This window comes from Amphiura filiformis, chromosome 11 (genome assembly GCF_039555335.1).
Source record: "Amphiura filiformis chromosome 11, Afil_fr2py, whole genome shotgun sequence".
Classification (NCBI taxonomy): Eukaryota; Metazoa; Echinodermata; class Ophiuroidea; order Amphilepidida; family Amphiuridae; genus Amphiura; species Amphiura filiformis.
The window spans coordinates 58,440,856-58,454,855 of record NC_092638.1 but is presented as its reverse complement, the minus strand read 5'-3'; positions in this window follow the sequence as shown (position 1 = coordinate 58,454,855).

Genomic DNA, 14,000 nt, shown 5'->3' with positions numbered 1-14,000 from the left:
AGAGAACCATTGTCGCAGGTTTGCCGAAGGGCTTGCCAACTCATCGCGTACCAATGATCTTCTCCCCCCTACCAGACAGGCGAGTCATGCTCGCAAACTCCGCAATGCCCATCACTACTCCCAGCTGCGTTTCAGAACATCCCGCTTCAAAAACAGCCCCATCCCCTATTTCGTTGATGTATTAAAAGCTATTAAACAAGTAGCGCGCCGTTTTTATTCGGGTTTTCCTGCATGCACGCACATTTCAGCTTTTATATTTATTTACTGTGCAATAATAGTGAGAATTTATCTTATTTACTTGTGTCTGCCATTTTATGTTATTTTATATTATAATTTTTTCACTCATATTTATATCAATTTTAATAATTGCTTTTACTCTGTACATTGACATGTAATTTGACCTTCGGGTCACACTATGTTGTTTTAATAAATATACTTGAATATGAAAACGTTTCAAAAATGTTTTTAGAACTTTCATATAACACGACATTTAAATAGTAAAAGCATTTTGACCAAAACCAAAACACGTTTATAAAATCATAATACTACGTTGAGGAAAGAAATAATTTGTTCGTTTTAAAAAACCTAATGTCACAATCTCACAGACAGGGAGTGTGAGTTTCAAATGGGGTTACCCGAATACCGCATGAAAGCTCCTGAATGCCCCTGAATGGGTGACTCCATTTGAAATCTACACCCCTGTGTGGGTCGTAATACAATGCTAAACACTGAGTTTTGAGGAAAGAAATAATTTGTTCGTTTTAACGAACAAATTAAAAACCCTAATGTCACAATCTTACACACAGGGAGTGTGAATTTCAAATGGGGTTACCTGAATACCGTCTGAAAGCTCCTGAATGCCCCTGAATGGGTGACTCCATTTGAAATCTACACCCCCTGTGTGGGAGATTAATATTATGTCTTCCATTTAATATGGAGTGTTGAATTTAAGAACAATGCCTCATTTCAAATGTTTAGTTTTAGTTTTGGTTTTGGTCACGTGGTTTCCTATTGTCCTGCCTAACCACTTGAATCATAAGATATCGAACTCATTGTTTCTACCTTTTGTTTAAAACTGAACATTTGTGTCAGTCAGTTTCGGTTGAGTGGTGTGAATCGTAAAATTATTTGATTTGAAGTTACCTACTCTAAGTATACAAAAGAAATGTTTAAATTTCGCAGTGCAATATTCACGAGGAGAGGAATCGAGCATGGTAATCTACATTGAAAGACGTGGTTTACAAAACCGAATAAGCCTAGGCTAATTCACCTGTGGAAAAATATAGACCATCGAAATATTTGCATTCGACATTACAAAAGGGGCCACTATTTAATTGTATAGGTGCTATAAACAAAATCGATTCATGTCCTTAATCCCATGTACCAGAATCGATGGAAGGCCATAGAGGCCTTGCATGAAATTATCGATTGGCTCCAAACAAAGGATTTGAGCCGGTGTCCTTCCCCGTAGTTATGGCGGAGTGCAGTCCATTCAATCAAATGTTGTCATCAACCTATTTGATCGTAGTGCATGGTTATGTGTGTGAGACGAACTGTCACGGTAGATTGCAATCATGCTTTTGTTGAATGTATTTGAGTAGTCCGCCATATTTACGGGATGATACGTCACATGCATATGACCTCTAATAACCTAATGACTTTTACTGAAGCAATTTTTACTGCAAAAAGTAGAAGATAGAGGGGAGAAGAGATTGTGGTGTGTGTGTGTGTGTGTGGGGGGGGGGGGGTTGGAGGGCAAGGGGATATGGGCCGGGAGAGAGAGAAACAGATGAGAGAGAGCATTGGAAGTGAATGAGAAGGGGAGGGAGCTCGAGATGAAGATATCGAATGTAGGGGAGGAGGAGGGGGAAGAGGTGGTTATACAGGGTGTAACAATAAAATTTGTACAAATTTGAAAATAGAATGACACAAGTATGCGGCTTATTTTTTGGTTTGATATTTATATGTCTATCAAGATCATTTCTTTAGCCACCAGCTAAGCTTTGTTCCAATAAAATCGACGGTATACAAGTGAAGATATGGCCAAGTGTGTAACCTAGTCTTAAAACCGCTTGGGCCACTTTTGTCTAAGTGTTACAAAAGTGACTGAATAGAGTTGAACCATGGACCAGTTGGACGATGCTCTTATGATAGGTAGTTTTAAACAATGGGGTATTCGAAGTGTAGAAATGATTTCATAATAGAATATCTCCTTGAGTTTTTGAAAGTCACAACTAAGCACTGACATAACAACCTCATTTACTAGAAATCATGGCTGCAGCTCAACAACTTCAACCCCAATTCACGTTGAAAGTGTGTATTTTTATGGTTGTGACATTCTTCGGTAGAACATGGAGTCAAGCAGATCGACACCATAAGATTGTTTATAGCTCATTTTCCAAACTCACATCTTCAATCAAGGCATACAATTACGTTACTATGATGAGTATGAGAAGTATGTAGAATTTGTTAACAGAAATGCTGCCAATAGTGGTCGTCCCAGAACAGCTAGAAGCCCAGCTGAACTTAATTTCTAAATTTTATTGTTTTGTACTTACGGATGCAAAAACTGTTCTCAGTTTTACCAATGATATCTCAGGGATATGATAAATTACTTTATTTATAAGATATTTTGAAAGAAATTTCATGACTTCATTTATAGATTTTAAAGAATTATTATATTATTATTAAGTGTCAGTTCTTTGATGTTTAATGCACGATAACCATAACTATGCGGTTCAAACTTGATATGCGCAAACATGGCAAAAGTGGCCCAACATGTTTTCTGGACGATTTAATTAATCGGACATAACTTTTAAATCCAAGCTAGTAAAGAAACCAACTAAACGTCTTCTTTTAGCCAAGATATTACTGATTGTATTGCATATAACATTTGTGCCATAACGCTTTTAATTTTTTCCTGTGAAGTCAAAATGCAACTGTATAAATTTTATTGTTACACCCTGTATAGGGAGGGGAGCCCCCTCTTAAAGAGGTATGGGTTGTGCTTCCCGGGGATAATAAACTAATTCATAATCAAATCATCTCCATGCATCGTTTATGTTTCATACAAACAAACAAATCCCCCACCCCGCCCCATCCTTCAATATACGCGCATGTATATGATTTCTAGGCCTAGAACTCGTGAGTGTAATATGCCACCTACCTTCGACAGAGAGCATCAACTGTCGTCCGCGGATAGATTTCCGATATCAATCATGATAATAATTATGTTAGCACAATAGGCTATTGTATACTTCTGGTTATATACCCTATACTGTGTCCTCCCAGCATAATAGCGTTATGATTGCAGACCAGATCAGCTCTACTTTTTAATCCCTTGATTTTTGGTTTCTGAACAAAAGAGAAACCAAAACTAAAGATTTGAAATGAGGGAATGTCTACGGTACAATCTAAACATTGTGTGTGACCATTTAGTTTAAGAATAAGAAGATGTAGGTTTTTTCCTGTGAGGTATAGTCAAAATCACATACGAGGTTTTGACAGAACAGAACAGAGACGCATCAATACTTTAACCTGAAAGAGGAGGATGTTTTCTTTTATAAAGCAATTCTATTTTTAAATGACTGAACAATGTCTTGTATCGTAAAAGATACGTAGTGATGTGTTGACTAAAGATAAAATATTACACTCTAAAGTACAAAGATTTAAAAATAAATACTTAATGTTTGCAATTAGGGACCAATCAATTTTAGATTTAAAATCTTATAGATTTGAATTTTAAAATCTTAAGTAAAGATTTAATTTTAATCTGTAAGATTTAATTTTAAATCTAATACCCAATTGGTCCCTAATCACAACCTCTTATTTTAAATCCTAGAAATGTAGAGTGTATGTTTTGTTTTAGGGATGGTGCAATAACTGTGTACCTCGCGGTGGTGAATTATAGAGGGGGGGGCGGAAAAGATTTTTGACAGGCCAAAGGGGGAGGGGGCAAACGATTTCTGACAGATGTTTTGGGCACCATAACACCCTAAAAGGCGTATGAAAACGTTAGGAACATATCTAGGGCTTAGTGCCAGAACCACTTATGTCCACTTCTGGCCAAAATGAATTAAGTCCACTATTATGTATGTTTATGTGCATGTACTCTTTCTTTGGTATGAGTGACTAAGTTCAATAGTGAAGAAAAGAGGGCGCCATAGCAATGCCAATAGTGTTTATGTCCAAAAGCGGTTGTTATATTTTGTGCCCAAAGTGGCTATGTCCAGTTTTTTGTGCCCAAAGTGGCTATGTCCAGCTTAACACAATTTTTTCCAAGCCAAAAGTGGTTATCTCCAGCATGATATGTGACATTCTTTGTAATAAAATGCCCTATGATAGCAGTGGCGTAACTAGGGTTGGTAGCGCCCGGGACAAGAAACAAAATTGGCGCCCCTGCCCCCACCCCCAATCCGAGAATATCTTAGACGCGGGCAGTGGCGCTAGTATGGATGGCGGAAACCTTCAAAACACGCCTAAGAATACGCCTAAGAATACGCCTAACCTTAGACGTCTAAGATGCAATCTTAGACGTCTAAGATGCATTCTTAGGCGTCTAAGATGCAATCTTAGGCGTCTAAGAAATTCGCGGTAGACTTAAATCAACGAATCACAGGACCAGAAATCCCAAACAACCAATCATCTTAGGCGTATTCAATTATTGACCAATGAAATCTTAGACGCCTAAGATTTTACACGCCTAAGAATTCTTACACGTCTAAGATTGATATTTTAGTGATGGACGGTATCACCAAATGTGATTTTCTCTGAGGGCTTGCAGCAAAATTGATTAATTGGTTTGATTTTATTTTCGTTGGTTTGGTTGGTTTGGTGTGCTGTTTTGGTGTGGCTAGTAGTAGTCAGGTATTAATGTTGATGAGCATGATGACGGCGACGACGACGACGACGATGATGATATGATGATGATGATGATGATGATGATGATGATGATGATGATGATAAAAATTAATACACAAACAACAAAGAGGAACAAACATGCCTAGCATATATTTATATACCTCCATGATTCTATTTTTAACATAGAAAATTTGACCTCTTGTCTTCTTGCACTTTGCAGACTGAAATTATGCATATCTGATCTCTTCAATTATAAAACACGATTTGGCCTTGGCCTGGGGGCCCGAAGTTGGCGAAAATATGTCACACGCTGTTCGAATTATAAAGACATAGTTGGTTGACCTTATAATGTGTGTGCAATAATAACTTGACCTCTGAACGTATTGGATATAAACGCATCATACCCTACACCGTCAGGTTAACTTTCTTGTTGAATGGAGGTATCGAGGTCTCTTAACTGTGTATTTTGGCTCAGTCATAGCATACGTGTTAAGAAAAAACATACATGAAAAGTGAGCAGGTTGACACCATCGACACGTGCTCTTTGTTTAAACATCACAAGTAACATGAGTGGCAAACATCAATGTTTCATATTGCTTGCAACCCCCTCCCCCTAATCAATGTTGGAGCCAATACTAGTCCGTTCCTATCTCAGTATCAAAACAACATTGACTGGGTGGGTGCGGGGGAGGTGAAAATTTCATACTAAATTTAATCCCTCATCACTGCCATCATCATCACCACCACGACTCTAATAATCATCTGACATCATTTGTATTATCCATCATCATCATCATCATCATCATCATCATCATCATCATCATCATCATCATCATCAACAACAACAACAACAACAACAACAACAACAACAACAACAACAACAACAACAACAACAACAACAACACATCATCATCATCATCATTATCATCATCATCATTTACACTATAGCCACACAAATAAAAATCTGACATTACCTGCAAGTCATCAGAAAAACAAAATATTTAAAACAAATTTAAGTTTTATCAGTTTGCAACAACAACATCAACTGCTAGATTATGTTCAAATGAAAAAAAAGCCTATTATGTAAAATACATTGTTCCGCCTGAATTGTCAAAAAGTGGCTGAAAAGAACAAAACAATGGGCCATTGTGCCGAAAGGTGGGAGAACATGTACCCTATCCCCCTCCCACCCCATCACCCCTTTCTCTTTGGGATTGACCCGGGTGGCTAAGGAGAGAAAATGAGTTTATTAAAAACACACCACCCAGCCATTGTTCGAAATATTCTCTAACGCACAGCGTCCGTTGTACGTTTTGATCGAATTTGCGATACCGTCCACCACTAGTCACGGTCAAATGGTCAATCTTAGACGTGTAAGAATTCTTAGGCGTGTAAAATCTTAGGCGTCTAAGATTTCATTGGTCAATAATTGAATACGCCTAAGATGATTGGTTGTTTGGGATTTCTAGTCCTGTGATTCGTTGATTTAAGTCTACCGCGAATTTCTTAGACGCCTAAGATTGCATCTTAGACGCCTAAGAATGCATCTTAGACGCCTAAGAATGCATCTTAGACGCCTAAGAATGCATCTTAGACGTCTAAGATTGCATCTTAGACGTCTAAGGTTAGGCGTATTCTTAGGCGTATTCTTAGGCGTATTTTGAAGCTTTCCGCCATCCATACGCTAGGGGTTGTGGCGCCCAGGTCTAAGGATACATACCCCCACCCCCATTTTTAAACAACTGCTCGCGGAGTGCGAGAAATTTTGGACAAATATGGCCTACCACTAATTAATTTTGGTTGAAAGTTGAATATCGGTCTTAAAATGTTCTTTTAATTGATTTCATGATGCAGTCATGTCTACAGTAGAATTCACCACGACCTTTGCAGGACTTAACCCCCATTAAAAGCTATAACCAAGATAACACTCATTGAAAACAGCTCAACTGATTAAATCAGATCTTCTCTGGTTAAATCCACACTACACATGTGTCTGTTTTACCTGTGCAATGAGAAATGAGCTGGTATTATAGTTTCATAAACGCTTATAAAGCAAACGAAAGGTAACAATACTGTGTGGTCTTTTGTCTACGAAATGAGACAATAGTCTGCTTATTGTTAACCAGCATTCTTGAAAATGAGGAGCATAATGGTTGCAGACTTAACACGGTTTGGAAATAATTTCTTCATAGTTGTTGGTGTTATCTGTCGTTTAGGGGCTGTGCAATAATTATGAGCCCCCGGGGGGTAAAATTTCCAAACGGCTCATCAAAAATGGCTTGCCCCCCCCTCTCGGCCCGCCAAAATGGCTTCTTTGCCCCCCCCCTGAACATGCCAAATTTTTGGGATCCCAAATTGCAAACCTTAAATGGTCTAGATGTATGTTGCGAGCGCAGCGAGCAGGAAAATTTGCATAATTAAGCGTTTCCGTACTGTTTTCCTAAGCCTTTTTAGAGCGTTTTATTAAAAAGGCGCCCCATGAATGCGTGCCAAAAATCGCTTGCCCCCCCTCTCGGCTTGCCAAAATTGCTTCCCCACCCTTTCGGCTCGCCAAAATTTCTTGCCCCCCCAATTTTACCCTCCCCAGGGCTCATAATTATTGCACAGCCCCTTACATATCTTGACTAAAACACAAAAGTGCGAATATTTCCAAACACCTAAATTAGCTAAAATTTTATGCCAGAACTGGCGATGTCCAATTTCGGCCATTTTGTGACCCACCAGGGGATCACTAAAGGCCCATTCAGTGATTTGCTGATCCGGACGATCGTAAAAATCATCAAAATTCAGATTTTGGTACTTTTGGTTATTTATTAATCTATGCTTTTGTCACTGTAAATAAATGTGTTAACATAGCCTGTCAGTGGTACAGCCAATCGCCGTCTTTAGTATGAGACCCTAGCATTAACTTTGAAACAGTACTGGTAACAATATCTGGAAGATTATTGTTTATGCTAGATTTTCTGATTTTTCAGCTGTGATCAAACTTTCAAACTCGTTTCTCTCAAAATGCCATTTTGGACATAGGTCGTTCTGGCTCTAAGCCCTCGATATTCAAATGCAAAATTCATTATGATAAGACATTTTAAGGTTTTAAATTTGGGTTCCCAAAAAATCTTGCATGTGTAAAGAGGGGGGGGGGCAAATATTTGTTGGTTGAAACTTGAATGAATAAAAATATTTTAAGCATTGTAATTCTCACTGCACGGATTTTAAATCTCACTGCACAAACGTGTCAGGAGGCACGTTAAAATAGCCCCTGGGTTGCACTAGCAATATTAAATACCGAGTTTGACATTTTGGCAGTCGGAAGTGAAAAACGAAATGAAACGGAAATTCTTACAAATCTATAGATCCATTCGATGTACACCCAGGGATGTGCATTATAGAATTGGGAAAAATCTTTCACTAGCGAACTATATTAGTTTGAAAAGCTAAAAAGTTTACCAAAAATTGCTCATGGGCTAATTTCAGGCCTGTCAATCTTACATTAAAACAAATAAAAAGCTCAATTTCAGGCCTAATTTTAACACCAGGATTTAAAAAAAAAAGGTGTAAGGCCTATGGAAGCACTGTGATTTTTATCTGAATAATGAAAAAATAGTGTTAGGAATGACAGAAACCGGCTGTGATGGGTCGAAATACATGTACTACATAAGACCACGCATAAGACACAAAAGAACACATTTGATAACACACAAAAGCAGTATATTTCTAGAAAATGTATTTATTTTATCATGAAGAAATTGTTCTATCATCATTTAAGGCAAAAATAATACAATTTGATGTAAGAAAATATAATGGAAAATAGTAAATATGACGTATAGACTCATGACTCATATTAAATAAAGGCACATAAAGTTTTACCTCTTGTTTCATATGCCCAAATATATGACAGTCATAGACATGCATGCTGATCATGGTTGAATATAATTTGTACATAATACATATTTAAAAAATACAATGTTTGTAAATACAATTACTTATTTCAATTAGTACATAAAATTTACAAAATACACTATAATCATGTTTGGTTTGTGAGGGCACTTGCGGTATTGGATCAGACTCGTAATCAGACGGTTGCGGGTACGAACCCTGGTGTTTGTGCTATAGACTATATAGTGATGTTCCCTTTTTAGAGACTGGAAAATCCTAGAAAATTATACATAAAATACGGACCAAAATTGTGTTTTTGTTTTTGTGTGTTTTTTTATTTGCTTTAAAATCTAAAATCTTAAAAACATATAATTTCCACAGGATTTGTTTCCAAAATATGACAGAAAATGACTATTAACTTATCGGTCAAGTTTACAGTCCATACCCATCGGAAAATCAGCAATTTCTGTACAAAGACCCTAAAATCAACACTCTTAGAAAAAAAACGGTTCTAAGTAGAACCTAAAATGGTTTTTGAGCTATCCAGTATGTAGAACCTTAAATGGTTCTACAAAGAGAAAGAACCATTTTTAGACCTGAAACGGGTTCTGGAAAGGCCAGAAAGAACCATTTTTGGTTCGGAACCCTTTACTCTTTGAGGGTTCTACATACAAGACAGCCAAGAACCCCTTTTTCTAAGAGTGAATGATGAGTGCTATAAAATGTATGCAACCCCGCATACAAATTTATATTTATATTTGAGCATGCCCATCGCTAGAGAATCTATCATCATCATTGGCTGTTACTTCCACACAATAACGCACAGCACAGCACAGCACAGTAACCGGGGCAGTAACATACATTATATACCTCATATATAGATTCCTCTCATCTGATTGGTTGAATGTGCAGTCATTGAATTAACTATGCCCTCAAAATGAACTATGGACCAGTCCATGGAAATGAACTATGGACCGGTCACGTGCGTCCCGATCAAACTACGCAATCGCAACATCCACGTATCCATTCGGTATATAAAACAAATATTGACTGCTATATTCGGGACATGGTTAAATTATAGGTCCGCGGTGATCTCAAAACCATGCTATGACCCTCGGCTGCGCCTCGGGTCATAGCATGGTTTTGAGATCACCTTGGGCCTATAATCTTAACCATACCCCTCATAGCAGTCAATATTTGTATACTATGTGGCCCTGGGTGGAGATACGGGCTTGAATCAAGACTAGGGTTGGGACTTTGGATGTCATAAAGCTGTAAATACCCGTTTTCATGGCTATGTCCTTGTTTTAGAACAAAAAAGTATTGTAAATAATTAATTCACATTCACTTCTATAATATACATTTCAAATGACTGACTACATGTACACATGTTCTAAAATTCTCATCACTGCCTAATTCATAACAATATAAATGTTTGCTTATACATTGTATTTCTTAAACTTCATGATTAAGACTTGAAGGATATAAGAAGTAAAAAGATACAGTTTACAAGATATATATCATTACTAGGTTCAATTTGCATAATAACTATAAATTATAAGATACAATGGTTATGCTTTCAAGAAAACAAAGTATACAAAAAATATACAATGATGATCATTGCAATAAGCGACATCCACATTACAAATTCCTAAAGCATTGTGGGACGGTTTTGGCAGTCTTTGTGACGTGTTGAACTCTGACTTAGCAGGGAAAATGCTTTAAATATTATTCATTCATTTATTTATAAATAAGGTCAACATTAAAAAAATTCAAATAATTAATTTGTGATATACCATTGTTTTTTTCTCATTTTTTTTCTAGTAAAATAATTTAAACAATATTTTGTATGCCCCCCCAAAAAATACCTGATAGGTCCGAGTTCAATGTGTCTCAAAACAGAAACATTGTCCCACAATGCATTGCAAATTTCAATGCTGATTTGGCTTATATCCTTATCATAAGGAGTACAATGACACCCAAATCACAATTCTGTATTTTTTGGCAAATTTGAAACAATTGCACCTCAAAAGTAAGAGGTAAAATGTTGCATTTATGGAAAATGGAATATTTTCTGAAGTGATACATCTACAGAGGTCACCAAAGCACATCTTCCATCATTCGGCAGAAAAAACTTTGTGGCCCTTGAATATGTTATAAACAAAACTGCCAACAGGTTACACAGAAGGTTTTCCTTTAAATATGTTCAGGGGCCAATGGCACATAGGTTTTTCCTGCCCAACGATGATATAGCACCTGAAAGAGCAGACATCAAGATATATACATTCTTGCTAAAACAATTTTTTACATCCATTATGCATAATTTGACCCCACAGCAAATTTGCATTTGCCAATATCCATATACCCATATTGTACCACAATTACCTCTCCATATATGTGACCTGGTCTGACAAAACCAGGAACAAGTTGCATTATTGACATAATTTCGTGATTTGATTAAAAATGTAAGCACTAGACAATAAGGTTTAAAATTATACCCATATTATATAAATAGCAGATTCAATACTTTTCAAAGCCATGGATAATTTTGTAAATGATACCTTAATATTATTACCAAATTGCTATTCTGAGGAATGGGCCAATTAGTTTCCTGCCTTGCACAGGATTGGATAAAGATTATCATAGTTCAACTGATATTTATTGATTAAATAAATCTTTTTAATAAGTACTTTCAAGGATTTGAAAGTCCACTTAGTCCCAGAATCAATTACCATGAAATTAAGAATTACAAAATTTCATTTTATTTTTCATGTGAATGTCATCTTTAAAGGCCTATAACTCAAAAATATGTCTGGCGACTTGTTCCGGGTTTTGTTGGAGCTGGTCACATATATACGAGATGTATACATATATACATGTACGTATGATTGTAGACAAGGTTTTATGGTAGGATGCAAGATTCTAAAAACATAATAAAGTACAATACTGATCTTATCATAATACATAACTATAACATAGTTATTCTATGCATGATGATGGCTGTGAAAAACAGAATCTGCAGTATTACATTAATAGCTATGCCACCAACTGTTACAGAATAATGCTGGGGATCCACCACCATGATAATAGTATCCAATGTGACTGTGTACCAGATGACCAATCAGCAGCCACTTTCACCCTTCGTTCAACAATGACAGATGAAATTCGCTGTCGTAGTGCACGTTAGTAACCATTGGGCAGCATGGCTTTATGCCAAATCGGTCTTGTGTTACACAACTTGTTGATTTTACCCATAATCTTGGTTCTATCTATGACAGGGGGTGTGACACCGATGTTGTGTACCTGGACTTCTCAAAGGCATTTGACTCGGTCAACCATTCCAAGCTTATTGAGAAGCTCAGGTATGCAGGCATCGGTGGCTCACTCCTTGCCTGGTTCAACAACTATTTGGAGGGCAGATTGCAGAGAGTGGTCATCAATGGTGCTCATTCTGACTTATTACCAGTCACATCCGGTGTCCCACAGGGCTCTATCCTAGGGCCCTTACTTTTTGTTATCTTCATCAATGACATGCCATCCTGTGTCTCACCTGATACACGCATTGCTCTCTTTGCGGATGATGCAAAATTATATAGAACAATTTCTTCCATTGATGATCAAGTGGCTCTGCAAAATGACCTCAATGCTCTGAATAACTGGAGTAAAACATGGGATATTGATTTTAATGCAAAAAAATGTGTGGTGCTTCAGGTCAAAACTCGTAAACATCACCATGTTGATCCTGTTGATTATAAACTAGGTAACCACAATTTACTTTCTGTTACTAGTCAAAATGATCTTGGTATCATGGTCACTAATAATTTGAATTGGAAAATGCATATTAATCATATGATTTGCAAAGCTAACCGTATTTTGGGCTTGATCCGTCACACTTGCAATGAGATAAAAGACCCCTTACTCGTAAAATTCTTTATTTGGCTCATGTCAGACCTATTTTGGAATACGGGTCAGAAATTTGGAATCCATCTACCAAGGGTCTCATTACTGCCATTGAAAGAGTTCAAAGGCGTGCCACCAGATTCATCCTTCAAAGTTCTGCCCCCTATGATCTCAACCTTTCTAGTCTTGAGGACCGTCGCAAGTTTAAAGATAACATCCTGCTCTTCAAGGGTTTACATGGCATGTCTTTTATCTCATTGCAAGATAGAGTGAATTTCCATGGCACTGGATCTATTTCTTTAAGATCCTCTGACTCACCTACAATTATCCCAAATAAGTGCAATACCAATATTTTCAAGCAGACATTTTTTAACCGTGTGTACAACTCCTGGAACAACCTCCCTGCTGACGTCAGGAACGTTCAAATTTTCAAATATTTTAAATCCGAGCTCCTTAATTACTACATCTCAAATTCACCTGTCAGTATGCATAAATAATTTCATCGGGATTGTTCATAATTCACAATTTACAAATGTTTCTTCTGTACAGGTCCAGAAATGCTTCGGTATGGAGGTCTTAGCCATGCCTTAGTGGCATTTCGTGCTGCACTGTGGTACTTTCTCAAATTGATGCCACCAACGTCAAGTTCCAGCAGGAATCAGACGAGGAGTGTGAGAGTTTATCAGTCAGTTTGATATAGTGCTACGGTGTGGTGCGGAGCGTCGTTGTGGTGTTTAGGGGATCTTTGTGCCGAGGTGTTCTTGGATTTGTGCGGGGGAACATTTGCAGATTGTGAACTTATCAGTTTACCTACCTTGTGCAATTTCACTAATGTTTATTGAATTTTGCGATGTCTTTTGGCAACTCAATTTTAGTATTATATTGTATTTGTAAACATGTTTATAATTATGTACTGTGTAATTTTAGTTCTTTCTTTTTGGTGTGTGTATAAGGGCCCCCATCCAGTGGGCCTGCGTGCCTGTTCGGGGTTGCCCTTTTGCACCACACACCGCTTTTTGATATATATTTGTGCAATAAAGGTATTAAACTAAACTAAACTACTGCTCCAAGTCTGGACTCATACACCTGTTCCGAATTTTAATATGCCATAGGCTTTGTGTTGTGATCATTTCGATCAATGGTTCGTCCGGGAAACCATCAGATTAGCTATATAATTATATGCTCTATATGACCCACAACAAACAAACATGGCAAAAGGAGGCAGGGAAGACAGAGAGAGTACTGTACCACCAGTACATATGCAAACTTCATCAACAGGGCTATTCGCTGTTATAGTGCACGTTAGAAAATGACCGTTGCTAGGTCAACTGGATCATGCTTTCTTTGTTACGAACCACTGATCG